We start from the raw sequence: 19,529 nt of genomic DNA, 5'->3' as shown, positions 1-19,529 counted from the left end.
TTTTTCCATATGGATATTGTGTCCCCCATGCAAGATAAGGCTCAATGTTGTTAAAAGATCAACTATTTATATATTTGGTGCAATCCACCAAATTTGACTAGTAACCAAAAGTCCATGAAATTTCTTTTTGTAAATTGAAAATGTGATTCTAAAATTCATAGGGAAGTGTCAAAGGCCGAAAATAATCAAGACATCCTTGAAGAAAATCTACGTGGGAAGATGTGTTCTACTAGATATCAAAATTTATTATAAAGGTAAGGTGGGCAGGCCACGGTGGCTCAGCAGGCAGTGTTCTCATCTGCCATGCCATAGACCCGGGTTCAATTCCTGGTGCCTGCCCATGCAAAAATAAAATTATTATAAAGGTAAGGTAATTAAGATTATAAGGTATAGAAACAAGAGTAGACAAATAGACTAGTGGAATAAAATAAAAGTCCAGAAAAAGATTCACAACATATACAGGTATACATGTTTATTTACTTCACAGATATTGCATCTTTACCAGTTCAAGATTTGTGGCAACCCTGTGTCGAGCAAGACTATGAGAGGCATTTTTCTAATGGAATGTGCTCATTTTGTGTCTTGGTTTTGCATTTTGAAAATTCTCACACTACTTCAATATTCTTCATAATTATTATGTTTGGTGATTTATGGTCAGTGATCTTCAATGTTACTACTGCCATTGTTTTGGGGCAACAGGAACTGTGCCCATATAAAGTGATCAAAATGATACAATGTTGGGTGTGTTCTGACTGCTCAACCAACCAGCCGTCCCCATTTTTCTCCCTCTCCTCGGGCCTCCCTATTCCCTGAGACACAACAATATTGAAATTAGATCAAATAATAACCCTACTATAGCCTCTAAGTGTTCAAGTGAAAGCAAGAATCATACGTCTCCCACTTTAAATTAAAAGCTAGAAATGACTGACCTTAGCAAGGAAGGCATGTTGAAAACTGAGACAGGCCAAAAGCTAGGCCTCTTGTACTGGTTAACCATGTTGTGAATGCAAAGGCAAAGTTCTTGAAGGAAATGAAAAGTGCTACTCCAGTGAACACACAAGTGATAAGAAAGCAAAATAGCCTTATTGCTGATGAGGAGAAAATTTTAGTGGTCTGGGTAGAAGATCAAATCAGCTACAACATTAAGCCAAAGCCTAGATGAATCAAAGCCTAATCCAGAGCTAGACTCTACCTCTCTTCAATTCTATGAAGTCTGAGAAAGGTGAAGAATCTGCAGAAGAGAAGCTTGAAGCTAGCAGAGGTAAGTTCATCAGTTTTAAGGAAAGACACAGTCTCAATAACACAGAAGTGCAAGATGAAGCAGCACGTGCTGATGTAGAAACTGCCCCAAGTTACCCATAAAATCTAGCTAAGATCACTGATGAAGGTGGCTACACTAAACAACTGCCATCTATTGGAAGACAATACCTTCTAGGACTTTCATAGTTAGGAGAACTCAATGCCTGGCTTTAACGCTTCAAAGGATAGGCTGACTCTCTTGTTAGGGGCTAATGCAACTGGTAACTTAAAGCTGAAAGCAATGTTCATTTGCTATTCTGAAACTCTTAGGGACCTTAAGGATTATGCTAAAGCTACTCTGCCTGTGAACAAAGCCTGGATGACAGCACATCTGTCTATAACATGTTTACTGAAAATTTCAATCCCACTGTTGAAATCTACTCCTCAAAAACAAAAATGTTCCTGCTCATTGACAATGCATTAGTACCCAAGAGCTCTGATGGAGATGTACAATGAGATTAAAGTTGTTTTCATGCCTGCTGTGATGGTTAAGTTCTGGTGTCAACTTGGTCACGTGAGGAGCCCAGTTGTCAGGTCAGGTAAACACTGGCCTAACTGTTGCTGCAAGAATATTTCATGGCTGGTTGGTAAACTGGGAGGCTGGTGTATTAAATCATCAGTCAGTTGATTGCATCTGTGGCTGATTACATCTGTGATTAGCTAAGGCATGTCTCCCACAATGAGATAATCCAGTCAGTTGAAGGCTTTTAAGGAAGAAGAAAGACTCACTGCTTCTTCAGGCAGTGAGCCTCTCCTGTAGAGTTCATCTACTCCCTTCATCAAAGCTGCTAGCTTTACAGCCTGCCTCATGGATTTTGGAGCTCTTCCATTCCCACAGTTGTGTGAGACACCTTTATAAATCTCGTATTTACAGATCTCTCCTGCTGGTTCTGTTTCTCAAGAGTACCTTGACTAACACACCTGTTAACACAACAGCCATTCTATAGTCCATGAATCAAGGAGTAATCTCAACTTTCAAACCTTATTATATAGGAAATACATGTTTAAGGCTATAGATGTCATAGATAATGCCATAGATGCCTCTGATGGATCTTGGCCAAGTCAATTGAAAACTTTCTGGAAAAGATGACATTAAGAGTTATTCATGGGAGAAGGTTAAAATAGCAACATTAACAGTAGTTTGGAAAAAGTTGATTCCAGCCTTCATGGATGACTTTGAGGGGTTCAAGACTTCAGTGGAGTAAGTAACTGCAGTTATGGTGGAATTAGCAAGACAAATAGAATTAGCAGTGGAGGCTGAAGATGCAGCTAAATTGCTACAATTTCATGATAAAATTTTAATGGATGAGGAGTTGCTTCTTATGGATGAGCAAAGAAAGTAGTTTCTTGAGATGGACTCTACTCCTGATGAAGATGCCGTGGATATTACTGAAATGACAACAAAGAATTTAGAATATTCTGTAAACTTAGTTGATAAGCAATGGCAGGGTTTCAAAGGATTGACTCTAATTTTGGAAGAAGCCCTACTGTAGGTAAAATGCTATCAAAAGTATTGCATGCTACAGAGAAATCATTCATGAAAGGAGGAGTCAATTGATGTGGCAAACTTCATTGTTGTCCTATATTAAGAAATTGCCACAGCCACTCCAACCTTCAGCAACCACTACCCTGATCAGTCGGCAGCCATCAACAATGCAAAATCTTCCACCAAAAGAAAGATTTTTAACTTGCTGATGGCCCAGATGTTGGTTAGTATTTTCCAGCAGTGAAGTGTTAAAATTAAGCTACGTGCACTGTTTTTTTCTAGATATAATGCTTTTGCACACTTAATAGACATCAGTGTAGTGCAAACACAAATTTTATATGCATTGGGAAGCCAGAAAATTTGCAGGACTTGCTTTATTGTGGTGTTTGGTTTATTATGGTGGTCTAGAACCAAAGCTGTAGTATCTCTGAAGTATGCCTGTACAGAGACTCAGTTTATGGTGACAATAACACTGTAGAGGAGTGGAGAAAGAGACGTTTTCATAAATACTTTTGACTAAGTGTTATAATTGAAATTAAAAAGGTAAAATATCGTACTTAGATATTTTAGATATGTGTCATTTTAAAATACTATACCCTTTGAAGTTTAGTAGTCTTATTAATTAAAGATTAAAGGGAAATGTCTGAGATGTTTAAGGTTCAAATAAATGTATAAGATTAAAGTGTGATTTTCTAAACATGTGCCATAGGGTTGAGGTTCTATCATCACTCTAGTAGTTTATCTTGATTGCAGAAAAAAATTCTGACTAACTATGTAAATATTTGAAACTTTACTATGAGACAAGCACTTTGTAAACCTGAAGTGATATAAAATGTGGTCCACCTTTCTAGGGACATTAGAATGTACATGTGGTGATCAAGTCAGCAGGCACCAAACAAGGAAGAAAAAGAAATGGGCATCATAAAACGATCAATTATAAGTGTGGTCAAGGGGTATAGAACACTGGAGAAAGGAGGTATCAGGGTGGACTCTTCATGGTAGCAAAGCACTTCCCAGAGGAGGTATTTGGGTCGAGCCTTGAAATCTGGGTGGGATTTAGACAAGTGAATGGAAGGATGGTAGATGCTATTGGTATTGTAGGAAGACATGAAAAATGAAAAACTGAAGAGATGTGGAAATGAGTGTGTGTGTGTTTATGTGTATGTGCTGGTGAGGTGTGTGTGTATATATTGGGGGGATGTCAAAAAACTGAGTGGGTCAGAACATTTACAATGATGGAATAGTGGGAAATAATTGGGCTGATAGACTGGAGCCACATTATAGAGGAACCTGAAAACTAGACAAAGGAATTTAATTTACATAAAGGGCTGGAGAGGGCTGGAGCATGTCCTTCCTATTTATCATTGTATCCCAGGTACATAGCAGGGTGTGTGGCACGTAGTTCATACTCACTAGATATTTGTTGAATAAACTCAAGAAGGAATAGCCAGTCCATGCTCTGATTTAGGATATACTATGGATTCTCAATAGAGCTATTGTCTGCTTCTACCTGAAATATTTCTAAGGCTCTGGTAGTTGGCTCATGCTGTTAAGAATAACTGAAATGATAATAATAGTTCAAATAATTATGAACTTCATAGCAAGATAGATTTCATCAAGCAAATATTGGTCATTAATTTCCATTTTTCTAAGCCCTCTCTTTGAATCCTATTCTCTAGCTCCATTTGCATCTTTTAAGAGACTACTTGGAGATTTTCAACCCAGATAACTAATATGGGTTTTACCCTTTTTTTATATGAAGATCAGTAACAAATATTTTTGTTGGTTGCATGGGTTTAGGCTTCTGCCTTTCTGCACATTCGAGATTAAGATAATAAAATGTTTGTAGAGGTCTAAGGCTCCATCTGTTCATTCTCCTACTACAGAGGAGGACAAAATAAATACCTCACCCTGCAGATTCCACCTGATCACGCTTTCCTAATCACCACTCCCCTCTAGCTGCCACCTGCCCTGGCTCCCACACAAAAATCTTAGTGAAAACTCCCAGGGAAAGGTGAAATCCTTCATTAGTGCATCAGCCAAACCCACTCTGCTCCTTCACCCCTTCCTGCTTAAGATTTCTTTATCAGGGAATGAGTGGGCCTGACGAGACCAGTAATTGAGCCAAATGGAACTCCTCTCTCACACTTGCAGACATCAAAGAGGCCCCACAATTACTTGCAGAATCTCTAAGTTGAAAGAGACCTGAGAGATGTTGGTCTGACCCCAGCATTTTACTCTAAGGAAACTGAGTCCCAGAGAATGACTTGTCCAAGGACACACAGCGAATTAGTGGTAAGGCTGAAAATCGAACTAGGATTCTGCTCCTTGCCAACTGTTCTCGTATTGGACATCCAGGCTTGCTGCCCTTTGGACAATATAGAAAAACAAGATGCATGTCCATCACTCTGTAGCTATGGCTTTTGCATTTGTTCCAAATAAAAACCATGCACTTGTTATAAAGTGAATTTACAAGGTTGATTACCATTGGGTTACACAGTACAGTGCCTTGCACGGTGGTTCCTCTGTTCATCGGGCATGTGTGCAACCACATAAAGTGAATCAAAACTGTCACGACTTGCGACTTGATGCACTCTGGGTTTAAAATTACTCTCCCCCAAGACATGTGGCCCCCAGATGAAGTTTATGGCAAGAGTTGTTTCTGAAACACAAAGAATGCTTCTTTTCTCTGAAATCCATTGCCAGTTTAGAGGAGTCTATGGAAGGAGCTTTCAAGCTGACAAGCTAGCAAAAGCAGTGGGCTGCATTGCAGGGAGCAAGGCAGAGCATCTGTAAAATCAAAGTCCAGGAAGTGCAAATGAATGAATGTTCCTCACCATCAATGAGAAAGAGTTTGTCTGACTCTGGCTGATACTTGATGGGCCCTTAAAGCTAGAAGGGACATTGAACCCAAATCCTCTTTTTCTCCACTCGAGCCAACCAAAGCCCAGAGAGAAGAGGAGACTTTTTATGGTGGAGTTCAGATTGATATCTTTTCTAACATGACCGATCTTGTGTTCTTTGTATTCGTGTTAAAAAAAATTCATATTGAAGTGGCATGGAGTTGTTCACAAACTTATTTTTAATTATCACCTGTTATAATAAAATAAGATAGCTAAACATCTTGTAACCTACATTTTAAAGCAGTTTTCTCTAAACAGAATGCGATTCTGACATTGCTAAATTCCCCAAACAAAGATATGTACTAGGTGCTCTGTGCAGTTTCTTTTGAGATTTTTTCTGCTCATCTCAAACCTCAAAATAAAAAAGAAAAGAAAGAAAGTGTAGTCAAATGGGATTCCTTAGAAACAAAGAAGTATGCCTCTCAGCACCATTTTTTACCTCACCTTAAGACGAATGGGTGAAAAATGATATATAACCCCAACTCCCAAATTATGGGGGGCATCGCTAGAGGGGAACAAATTCATTTCCTTTCTCTTAGAGAGGTCTATACTTCACTTTTCCCGGTAAATCAATGCCTTCTCTGTACTGAAAACCATTCACAGAGGGATTGTATTTTGTTGGACAATGCAAAATTTTAGATTCCTGGATCAGCGTTGTCCTGCATTGTAAAAACAAAAACAAACACAAAAAGTCCCCAGGGTCTCCCTCACTATTATTATCCACCTCCATGATTGGCAGCTCAGTTCCCAGGTGGTCCAGACATAACCCCTTAACTGTTCCTTCTGTCTGTAAAATACATCTGGAAATGTCTGCTCCCTAACTGGTCTCTCTGCCTCTTTTCTTGTGCTACCCAAACCAATTTTCCACACAGAAGCCAGTGAGATCTATTCATGCCTTATCGCGTTCCTCCTTAGAAACTTCCAAAGGCCTCCCAATGCACTGAGAATAAACACATTCCCACCTCATCTTTTCTATTTTTAATATTTCCTTGGCCAGACCTTTTTTTCCTTGGCTTTTTATGTGGCTGGCTCCTTCAGTTCAAATATCATGTCCTCAAAGGGGCTCTCCCTAATTTATTCTGTCCATAGTCCCCACTCCCGTTCCAATTTCTCTGTAGTATTTCTTCACAGCTCTGAGCCTAATCTGAAATTCTTCCTTTTCTTAAATTTGCTTTTCTCCCATTATACTGTAGGTTCCACCCCCCAGCTCACAATCTGCTTATACTCATTACATAGCCAAAAAAGTTGAATCATGTTGGTTCATATAGAACATTTTCTAAATGCTGAGTGTGGGGACTTTTCAAGTTATATCACTGGTAATCCTCACAACAACCCAAAAGATGGGTTCCAATTAGTCTTGTTTCATAGATTAAAAAACTGAGACCAGAGAGGTTAAGCAACTTGACCAAGGTTACACAGCTGTTTAGTGACAATGATGAGACTTATACTCAGGAGCTTTGACCAGAATTCACACCCTAAGCACTTGATTATATGGAAAGAATGAGTGATTTTTGGGTAGCTGCTTCTTTCTGGCCTCCTTTGTCTTTATAAGTTAGACAACTAAAAGCACTAGGGACCACAAACAAGAGGGGCAATCGTCCTTTTGAGAACTCCCTAGTGAGGCTCCCTAAATTGGATCAATGAGGAGTGGAAATAAATACAATCCTTTCTCTAATCAGAGCCCTCCAATACCCTATAGTTTTACGTATTATCTCATCACTCTGTTCCTCTCCTAGGGCCTTCCCAGCTAAGGGTGTTAGCCCCTTTTACCCTGTGAAGTTTTACTCTCCATTCAGCAGGAGCTATGGACAAAGGATGAAGAGTCAGAAGGGGTGGGTTGTGCCAGTGACTTTGATGAAACCTTGGGTCTCATTTTCCTTACCTGTGAAATCACAGGAAGGATCTCCAAGGTCTGATGGTAGGTTTACAGTGTTATAGCTTAGGAGGTGTTTTATGGAGACCTCAGGTGAGGTTTTTGCCCAGGTCCCCTTCTAGACTGTTTCCTCCACATGTACTCATTCATTTCATACGTACCCTTTTTTTGTGTATTTTAAGGTTAAACAATATCATAAAGCAGACCAGATAAAGTGTTCTGACACAGAGGCATTTGGCAGAGCTGGCTTAGGGCACCAAGCCACTGTGACTGTCTCTTCCCCGCTGGAAAACTCTAAAGCTCATTCATTCATTCATTCATTCTTTCATTTATCTAATGCATAATTGTTGAGCACCTACAACATAGTAGGGATTATGTGACGTATGTGATCTGGACCTCATGGACTAATAGGGATACAATTATTGATAAAAGAAAAATCACAGAAATAGATGTAAGATTACAGATATGCTATGTAGAGTAATACTTGGTGGTATGAGAGCAGAAATTGGGAGGGGTGCTTGATCTAATTAGGAAAGTTTGTGGAGACTTACCTGAAGAAATGAAGATTTCTCCTAAGATCTAAATGATGGATTGAAGTTCACCAGAAGAGAGGTGAGTAGAGTGTTCTATGCAAAGGGGATGGCATGTTAAAAGGTCCTGTGGCAGTAGGTAGGACGACATATTCGAGGACTAAAAGTGTGGCATTACAGGGACCTACTCAAAGAAGGCAGAGAAAACTCTGAAAAAGAGGAGGTGGAACTGATATCAGGCAGAAAGTAGAAGACAGAGGGCAAAAACATCTTGGCTTCTAAAGGGTACTCTTCCCACCCAGTTGGAGCTTCCCAGGTGTGGTTCATCCTTCAGCACCATGTGAAGCTTTAGCTGGGAAGAAAGGGTAATTAAAATCCCTGGTGTGTTTTATCTTTTCTGTACAGCTCTGATGCCTGATGGAGAACACAGAGAAGAATCAGATTGAGCAATGAGCTCCTGGGCATGGAGAAAAAAGTGTCAGTCAATTGTCAGTTGGCACCAAGTCTCAAACATGAGGAATCCAGCAAAGAATTCATTCTTGTCCTGCTCTTGGCTGACCATGCCAAGGAGGATGGCTGGCAAACTTCCCACTTCCAATCAGCCAAATGAAGATGTACAGAGTGAACACAAAGCACTTGTTAGAAAGAGAAAACCAGAGGATCATATACATGACCAAAAGCCAGGACGGCAATGCCTTCCAGTGACTTGAGAGAAACATCAAACTTGGATTTTCTCTGTAGTAATGATACAATCAATAGAAGCTGGAAGTTCCAAAAGTAAGTTTAGAAACAATAAATGGAAGTGATTCCAAATGGTGGTAATTACCCATTCTTCCCTCATTCTATATGACTCACCCTGGAACAATAATCCAAATGACTTTTTTTCCTCATTAGTCCCCAAATGGAAAACTCTGTCACTGTTTTGGGGAGGACAGTAAATGTATATTAACTGAATTCAGCTTCACAGATGCCCAAAAAGCTTAAAACAAAATACCTGTTTTTTAGGTTCTCTATAATTCACCATCATAGAGGAGATAATTGAGAAAATTATTGGGACTCTCTAAGCAAAAAGCTACCTTTCACTCTGTCATCTGGAAATCTAAGATGCAAGGCAGGTCAGTTTCCCTGTGAAGTATGGATGTTAGTGTGTTAAATAAACATAAAAAAACAAAGAAAAGCAGAAATCTGCTTGACGTTTATTTTAGAGTCTGGCATATGTAGTTTTCTTTCACTTAAAGAGCTCAACATTGGCTTAAGTGGAGCTTAATTGAAAAATTTTACCTTGAGAGTGTGATTGAGCCTGGAAAATTTTAGCCAATGAGGGAATTTTTCATAAAATTATGACCAAATGGAAATAGTGTTATAATGGAAGCCTGTGTGTAATGGATACTATTAACACTATGTATATATGGTTGAGCATCAACAGGTAACTGAGTTAGAAGGCTACAATTCTATGAAATTTTCTGATGATATTATAAGCCATAACATAAAGCTCAAGTCTTCCAAATTCCTAAATATAATTATAGTTAGATTGAAAAATATTCCTATCATAATTATTGGCCATGCGTGGTATAGGCTCTTACAGCCTTCTCCGTGTAGAAGCTTTGCCTACCTAATAGTCTCTAATCTGATTTATATGTAATGGGGTCATAGGATATTCAGATAGGAAGAAGCTTCTGATTTTATAGTTCATCTCCACTAAGTTCATAAGGAAAACAAATATTTTAAAAAACAGTGATCCTGCAAACACTGATTACTGGAGAGGTTGAGACTTGCACATGTAAAGTTTTAAGAAGGTGGCTTAAAGCTCAGGCCTGTTAGTCTAGTACTTTTTCTGCTTTATCATCATCATTATTATTATTTTATATCCCTCCTGTCTGCTTTTAATATCTAGCTCTCACAGGTAATTCCAAAATTTTTATATAAGTGGAGCGTAGGAGTGTCAATTTGGAGGAAAGGTGAAGGTACATAGAAAAGTGCTTCTCAAACTCAAAAAAAGAAGATCTGGTGATTTTGTAAGTTCAGATTTATTCAATCAGTGGCACAGCTCTAAAAAGCTTCCAGGTAATGCTGGGAGCACACTCTGAAGACCAAGGAGATAAAAGATTTGCATGCAGACACTGAAGTTAAAGCAGAGTATATGTTTATGTGAAATGTCTATGGGGTGATTGGTGGATATTACTGGAACTGGGATAACTCTTTCAACCGAATCCCTTCCAATCAACTCTTGGCTTTAGTCCTGATGAAATTCAACTACATATGGTTACTAAACATAATTTTCAGATGCATCAATATTCTCTGTCTAGAAGGGGTCAACTTCCTGTCTTTACAAAAGAACTAAATCTAAACCACAAAGAGTTCTGGCCAACATCTTGTTAGCCATTTGAGAATAGGGACAATGTGTGTTTGTTTCCATGTGTTTGGAAAATTTTCCTAACTTTCTGTTATTGATTTCCTGTTTGATTTTATTGTGGTCAGAAAACACACTCTGTATGATTTAATTCTTTTAAATGTATTGTTTGTTTTACAGCCCAAGATACGCTTTATCTCGCTATATATTTAATAGGCATTTGAAAAGAATGAATATTCTCTTATTGTGTTAAATGTTCTATGAAGGGTGATTGTAGGACAACATTATATAGGACTTGTTCTTCTATATTCTTGTTGCTTTTCTGTCTAGTTGGCTTAATAGTTATTGTGAGGGGAGTGTTGAATTTAAACAACAATTGTGGATTTGCCTATTTCTCCTTTCACTTTTTTCACTTTTCCCTTCATATATTAGTAGCTCTGATGTTCAGTGCATGCACATTTATGATGTAACCATTTATTATTACTTAATGTCCCTCTCTGCTTCTGGTAATTTTTTTGCTTTTATGTCTACTTTATCTGATATTAATACAGGCATTCCTTCTTTCCTTTGATGACTGTTTGCATGATATATATTTATCCTTTTACTTTCAACCTATCTATATTATTATATTTGAAGTGAATTTTTTCTAAACAACATATAGCTAAGCCATGTATTTTAATTCAATCTTTGTCTTTTAATAGTTATATTTAGACCATTTATATGTAATATAATTATTAATATGTTAGGGCATACAACTGCCACTTTATTTTTTGCTTTCTGCTTGTTCTCTGTTTCATTTCTCTGTTTTCTTTTTCCTGTTTTTCTGTGTGCTACATTTTTTTAATAATTCCACTTTGATTTATCTGGAGTCTTTTTGAGTTTATGTCCTTTTGTATCTTTTTTTAAGTGGTTGTTCTAGGCTTTATACAATTTACCACACTCTACTCACCAGTAGAGTGAAGTGTAGAAAGTTTGCATCTCTTTGCATTCCTTTACCCTTCCCATTTATAATATAATTGTTTAAAATATTTTCTCAACATACATTTAGACTATATCAGATAGTGTCATAATTTTTGCTTCAATCATCAAACATATTTTAGAAAACTCAAGCATAAAAGGAAAGCTTATTGTGTTTGCCTGTGTTTTTGCTTACATATTCTTTGTTCCTTCCAAATGTTCCAAATTTCCTCCTTTTATTGTTTCTTTCTGTTTAGAGACACATTTTTTTTTATTTTGGGATATGTTTGTTGGTGACAAATTCTCTTAGTTTTCTTTCATCTTAGAAAGTGTTGATATCCCCTTCATTCTTGAAGAATATTTTCTCTTGTTATAGGATTCTGGGTCACAGTTCTTTTCTTTCAGCTCAGGAAATATTGTACCTCTTCTTCTGGTCTCCATTTCTACTGAGAAATCTACTGTTGTTAGAATTTTTGTCCTATATAAATTTCTCTGGCTGTATTCAAGATTTTTCCTTATCTTCGGTTTTCAAAAGTTTATGGTGTATCTTGGCATAGACTTCTTTGAGTTTGTTCTGTTTTTGACTTGTTCCATTTCTTGAAATGTGTATCTATGTCTCTTGCCAAATTCAGGAAATTTTCAGCTATAATTTCTTCAAATGCTTTTTCTAGCTTCTGCTAGAATGCCAATAGCATGAGTATACAATCTCTTATTTCAGTCTCACAGGTTCCTGAGGATTTATTGTGGTATTTTCATTATATATATATATTTCATTAAATATATATATTTATTTGCATGGGCAGGCAAGAATTCTATCTGCTGAGCCACTGTAGCACTGCTCCTTTTCATTATATTTTCTCTCAGTTGTACAGACAGGATAATTTCTATTGTTCTGTCTTCCAGTTCACTGATCCTTTCCTCTGTTCCTTCATTTTGCTATTGAGTTCATCTACTAAACTTTTTCTTTCTGTATTTTATTTATTTGATGTGTTTTTCAGTTCTAAAATTTCCATTTGGTTCTATTTCTTTTCCGAGACTTTCCATGTTTTCATTTGTTTTAGGAATGTCAACAACTGCTCGCTGAAGCCTTTGTATCATGGCTGCTTTAAAATCTTTGTCAGATAATTGTGACATCTACGTTAGCTTTGCATTGGCATCTATTAATGGCATTTGTTCATTCCGTTTGAGATGGTCCTTGTTCTTGACGTAATGATCACGATTTTAGGTTGAAACCTGGATATTATTCTAACACATTATGAGACTGGATCTTACTTAAACTTTCTGCTTTAACTGGGTTTTGCCTACACTGACATGAGAGAAGAAAGGGGGTCACCACCTTATTATGGCCAGGTAGAAGCAGACTACGAGTCTCCCCACTTGGCTTTCACTCCCCCGGGTGGTGGGTGGGTTACTCATTGCTGTTGTGGAAGCAGGAGTCCCAGCTCTCAGTGTGGGCTCCACTAACACTGGGGGTGGGGGTCTGGTGTCTCATTACCTGCTCAAGGGGATAAAAGTCCCAGCTCCTGACGTCACCCTGGCAGGGTACAGTGGAGGTGCTGGGGGCCTCATCACAGCCTTTATGAGGGTGGAAGCCCGTGTTCTCCACTCAGCCTCTGCGTGGGTGGGTGTGGATGGGGCCATAGCTTCTTCTGTAAGGTTTAGCTGGAATAGCACGATTGTTGTCTAAGAGTTTTTTGTCTTTCTAGGCTTCCCTTTTTCAGGTACTTTAGCTAGAAAAAACAAGCTTCACTGTCTGAGCCAATTGGTTGTTTCCCAGTTGCCAGCTTCTTTTCCTCCGTGTCTGAGATATTTGAGGCAGAAAGAGAACCCAGGGATTCCATCATGTCTCCCAGCTCCATGGCCCCTGGCTGATCTGCTTCTCTCCATTTTTCAGAATCTTCTTATGTTTTTATATAAAATCTCCAGGGAGGGCAGTGCGACGGTGGCTCTGTGGCAGAATTTTCGTTTGCCACGCCGGAGACCTGGGTTCCATTCCCAGTGCCTGCCCATGTGAAAAAAAAAAAAAGGATGTCTGGGATTTTAATTGTACTTAGTGGCAGGAAAAGGAAAAGGAAAGGTACATTTATGCCATGTCTCCAGGAGTGGAAATCATCAGGTTTTGTTTCCATTCATATAAGGGCCAGCATACATTACATACCAGCCTATAACTTACTATCTTTGCTTAGGATTACAATTTTGAGAACTATCCGTGTATTTGAGTGAAGATCTAGATCCTAAGTTACTTTTGCTTCTGCTGGTCAAAGTAATGGATAAGTGTTTTGATTTCGTGTTTCATGAATTCAAACATTGAACTAAGCAGCATCCAAAATTTGGCGTTTCAACAATTTGCAGGGACTGTATCGAAGTTGCTTAGCCGATATGTTTTCTTTGTCAGTGAAGGTATATTTTAATGGCCTATAGGGTGATAAATTGCAATACATCTGAAACAGTGTGAGAATGGGAGTAGGTTGCTGGTTATGCTAAATAATAGCAATAAGCAAGTAACAACAAAAGAAAAGACCCAACAGTGGCCATTGCTGCCACCATTGGATTAACCTCTGCTATGTGTCAAATATTATTTATTTTTCACTAAGTCTGTGTGATGGGGCATTGCCCTTGTGTTACAGATAAGGTATGAGATTGCAGAAATCATATAACATTCTCATAGTCATCTAGGTAATGCCAATTAGATCTATTCTGGGTTATATTTAAGAAAGAGAAAACCCAAATTCAAAGGTTTTAAACAACAAAGAAGATTTTTTGTTTCATTTGAAAGAAACCCTAAGGATCAATGTTTCAGGAGCCTAATGACATCATCAGGATCCGGGTTCTTTTCACTCTCCCAAACTCAGCTGGTCAGCTTGGCTTCCCTCGGGGACACACGAAAACCACGGTAGTTTCAGGCAACGCATGAGTAGGAAGAGGGGTGAAGGGATTTGGGGATTGAATCCTGTCTCCCACAAAAAGCATGTCCACGTCTTAAACTGCATTCCTGTGGGTGTGGACCCATTTGTAAGGAGGACCTTTAGAGATGTCATTGTTAGTTAAGGTGTGAACTCATTTGTGAATAGGATATTGGAAGAACCTATTTGGATGAGGCAAGACTAAATCAGGGTGGGCCTTGGCCCACATCACTATAGAGGCCTTAGAAAGAGAGAAGACCTGGAGTTAGAAGTCAGTAGAAGCCAGAAGACAGCAGAAATCAGAGGAGCAGACACAGAGAGAGAGGTGCATCACACCCCATGTGAAAGAGGATGCTCAGAAGGCTACAGACTCTGGGAGGAAGCGAGCCCTGCCAACCTGTGGTATTGGGCTTCCAGTTTCTAAAACCATGAGACAGTATATTCTGGCTGTTTAGGCCAGCCCATTCTATGATATTTGTCATCGCAGCCCTGGCAAATTAAGACAAGGGGGCTTAATGTGTGTGTGCATATGTGCCCATGTGTGATTTGCATTTTCTATCAACAATAACAAAAATGCATATCATAAACATCCAATAAATTTTCCCCATGTTGTATTAACCAAAATTTTATGATATACCTAAGACTGGCTACTTAATTTGCAGGACCCAGTGCAAAATCAAAATGTGGAACCTTTTGCTTGACAACTATTAAGAATTAATTATAGACAATGACAGTGGGTCATAAACCCAAGTTTGGGTTTCTTCTGAGTATGAGACCCAGTCCATGGCTAAAGCAAACTCAGACAAGGGAAATTGGGCCGCTCATACTTGCTTTGCTCAATTGGGATTCATTCCCGAAATTTGAGTTAGGGCTACCTCTCCTTGCGTCATGAAGGAAGAGGGTGGAAACTAGAATTAGAGGCTCTGTTATGCAGGAAAAGTGGGGGGAGGGCTGCTGGCTGGTGATTGACAGTATCTGTTGTAACATATCTGTATTCAAGGTCTCTGTCTTTCATCATATCCTCCTTCCCAGGAATTCATATTTCTGGGGTCTCTCTCAGTTTTGCCTCTGTGTAATGTTGAGCAAGTTGCTTTATTTCCCTGAACTTCAATTTCCTTACGTGTAAAACCGGAATGTATGGGTTTCCCCAGAGTTCAGGGTGTAATCCTTATGCCCTGTATGCTGTGTGCCCTTCACCAGATGGAATCTCGTGTGCTCCCCGCAAATGATATTTGCAGCAAGTCTGTGATAATTTCCTCCTTACCTATTATGTGGTTGGGGATCTTCTTGAAGTTGCAAGGTTCAGCACACATTTGATTCCTGCATATGGGGACTGGGGAAGAAGTGAGGGAAGGTCTCTGTTTCTGGTTTTGACCAGGGAGGGAGGGGCACTGGCAGTGGAGAAAAGCTGGTATGAAGTATAAGTTCCAGGTTGCAAAGCTGAGACTTGGTACTCCATCCCACCATAGCCACAGGCATGGAATAGAGAGCTCTCTGGTAGAAGATTTTTGGGTTCACATATTGTGCTACCTACTAGATTATGTGGTAGATTGTCGAAATGGCCCTGAATACTTTGTCTCTTGTTTCCACAGCTTTGCAAGGTGACTTTTTAGCATCTCTCATCAAGAAGTGGATCTCTTTCTCTACCTGCTGAATCTAAGTTGGCCTGAAAATGCACTTTGGTCAATGGGAGAGTATGGACATTGCGCAAGAAGGGACCTAAAAAGCATTTGGGAGCTCAAAGTTGTCTTTCTGATTTCTGGAACTCTGAGACCATCATATAAAGAAGTAACTAGTCCACTGAAGAATGAAAGATCAAGTAGAGCTGAGACCTCCCAAGATCAACCAGCCTGCCAACGCCCAACTCTATGAAGTAGGGAGGCCATCTATTCTTTTTCTAGTAGTGCCTTAAAAATTACCACTAACTCAGCAGTAAACAATATAAATTTATTTTCTTACAGTTTTGTAGGTCAGGTCTCAGGCTAAAATCAAGATGTCAGGGGTACTGTGTTCCTTTCTGGAGGCTCTACGGGAATTTCTTGCTCATTTGGGTTGTTGACAGAATTTAGTTCCTTACCATCATAGGACAGATCTTTATTTTCTTGTTTATTGTCAGCTTCCAGAGGCCACTGTATTCCTCAGCTTGAGAACTCCTTCCTCTATCTTCAAAGCTAGTAGATGTGGGTTGAGTCCCTCTCATGCTTCAAATCTCTTCTTCTTCCATCTTGTCCCTCACACCCAGCTATAACATTTCTCTGCTATTAAGGACTATGAAGTTAGATTAGGCCCAGCCAGATAAACCAGGATAATCACATCTCAAGGTCTTTACCTTTGATCATATCTGCAAAGTCCCTTTTGCCACATAAAGTAATATACTCACAAATTCTGCAGATTAGGCATGGGCATATTGGGGAGGCCATTTTCCTGCCTATACCACCCTAGAGCATCCAGCCTCCAGCTGACCACAAATGCCTGCCCGACTCCAGCAGAGAGCAGCTGAGTGAGACTAGACTAGAAGATGCACTCAGGTGGTCCAGTCATCATTAGCTAAATACATGGTGGTTGTGGTAAGTCACTAAGTTTTGGGATGGTTCGTTATGCAGGATGGATAACCAATACGCATCACAAGCTGTCCGTATTTGAGTTCGTTGTGCACCACGTCATGGACACAGAGCCAATGTACTCCATCTCCTATCTAGTCTTTCCCTGGGGTTGGGAAGTATTTCTTTTAAGCCCTCAAAACTCAAAGGATGCTTTATCCTGAACATTTGTGCCCTTCTCTTTGAACTCAATATTTTTAAACTGAAGTTTCCATAAGGGATTGATTTCAGGCTGCTTTTACATTTCTCAAAGGAACTATTTCCTACCTCATTTTGCCTGGAAAATGGGACTAGTATTTCTGTACAGTCTTTTAAGTGAAACGACCTCCATGGTTCTGTATCATTCTGAACCTCCAGTGTACCCTCCCTATTCCCTCAAAATTTCTAAGAGAGCCTTCTATCAGTCAATTTTGGACCTTTTGGCATCTTTCTTGTTGAAAAAAAAGAGGAAAACATTGATCTTACCTAGAGCACTCTGCTGAAGGGAAAATAGCTAAGGATTCATTAGGAAAAATATAGGTAAAATCCTTATCTCAGTGCCTTGAACTATCATAGGTAACTTATAAACCTATAAGTCCCATTCTTCCTGGGATGAGTAGTAATACTACTTTTTTTCTCATCCCGTTTCACCTCTAACTCATTATCTAATCTTAGTACATTATTAGAGTTTAGAAGCTCACATCTCTCATCTGTCAAATGAGGAAGAAAGCATAAAAGCCTTCTGTAATACTTTCCATTTCCAAATTTCTAAAATGTGTCTTGAGTTTTGTTTCCAGAAGATTTACTTTTGCTTAGGTCGAGGCTGTGGATATGTTGGTGTGGTGCTAACATATTAAGTAATTTGACTAAAATGACTGTGCTTTGGTGGCAGACAAGTTGAGGTGAACAACCAAGTATAATTATAATTGAATATATTGCAGGAAAGTGAGGTATTAACAATGCCTTATGATGGAGAGTAAAGGTCATACTGAGGCAGGAAATATGAGGTCTCAGTAGGAAAATTTAGGCTATATAAGAGAGTACCAGGGTATGCTGGTTTGCAACTGTTGTGTATCCCAGAAAAGCCATGTCCTTTAATCCTGATAAAATATTGTTGGGTGGGATCTTTTTTGATTAAGTTGTTTCCATGGAAATGTGACCTGCCCAATTGCAGGTGGGACTTTGATTAGGTGGTTTCTATGGAGATGTATCTCTACCCATTCAAGGTGGGTCATTTACTAGAGTTCTGTAACGGAACCATTGTGGAAAAAGCTTCAAAGCTGAACCAAACAAAGATGGTTAGAGATGTGAAAAGAAAATTCCCCTGGGAAAGCCATTTGAAAGCAAAAACCAGGATAGAAAGAAATCCTGTCATTGGCCTTTACTTGAGTCAAGTATCTTTCCCTGGATTCCTTAGTTTGGAAATTTTTATGGCCTTAGGACTGTAAACTTGTAACTTAATACATTTCCTTTTTAAAAGCCATTCAATTTCTGCTATATTGCATTCTGGCAGCATTTAACAAACTAAAACACAGGGTAACTCTTTGCTTTCCTTGTAACTCAGTGAAAGTACTCAGAGATACTTTCATGGTGGATAAAAGTAAGATGCTTAAGAATCTGTTGTGTGCTCAAGAAGACCTCTATATTTATTTTCTATTGCTGTGTACAATATCAGCACAAACTCAGTGGCTTAAAACAGCACCCATTTACTATAGTAGCTTCTGTGAATAGGACTAAGGAATAACTTGGTTCTTCTGCTTAGTGTCCCACAGGGTATAATCAAAGTGTCAGCCAGCCTGTGTTCCTATCTGAAAGCTTGACTGGGAAGAGCCCATTTCCAAGCTCTGTCAAGTTGTTGACAGAACTCATTTCCTTATGGTTGGGAGATGAAACATCTGATTCTTTCTGGTGTTCACTGGAAGCTGCTCTCAGCTCCTAGTGACCACCCTATTTCTAGAGGCCATCCCCAGTTCCTCGGATATGGGCTTTCCCAAGACAGCTGCTTCCTTCATCAGGCCAGCCAAAAAGTTTCTGGAGTAAAGTTTCTAACAGGACAAAGTCTTATATAATATTTCATGCTTATGGGTGTGATGTCTCATCACCTTTGCTAGAAGCAAGCCACATTCCTTCCCACCCCAAGGGGAAGAGTTTACACAAAGGCATGGCACCAGGATCCAGGATCATGGGGAGGCACCTAGAGTCTACCTGCCAAAATTGCCATGGGGGTACTCTTTACTAACTCTATCTCAGAGGGTAAAAATACAGGATTTATCCTCCTTCCCCTCCTGTCATCTATACAAGTGACCTTGAGCAAGCCACTTCACCTCCTTCTCAAGGCTTTTTCTCCAATCCAGAAAGTCTCTAGGGAAGTGGACCATGTTAAGGTTAAATGATTTGGATCTAACAGAGATATCTTGACCAGTTTTTTAAAATGATGATAAGTCTAAACTATTAAGGATAACTTTCTTCCAAAGTTCCCACATTTTACTTCATTAAAAGGTGTTAAGTCTTATCTCTGCTTCTATTTCCATACCCCTAAGAATGAGGCTTCTCCAGGACCCCTCACTGAAGCTTCGAGAGGCATTGAATTAGTGCCTGTAAGGCAGCAGGGAAGGATTGGCACAGAGAGACAGAAGAAGAACTTACACT

This window comes from Tamandua tetradactyla, chromosome 6, assembly GCF_023851605.1.
Source record: "Tamandua tetradactyla isolate mTamTet1 chromosome 6, mTamTet1.pri, whole genome shotgun sequence".
Classification (NCBI taxonomy): domain Eukaryota; kingdom Metazoa; phylum Chordata; class Mammalia; order Pilosa; family Myrmecophagidae; genus Tamandua; species Tamandua tetradactyla.
This window is presented reverse-complemented; position numbering follows the sequence as displayed.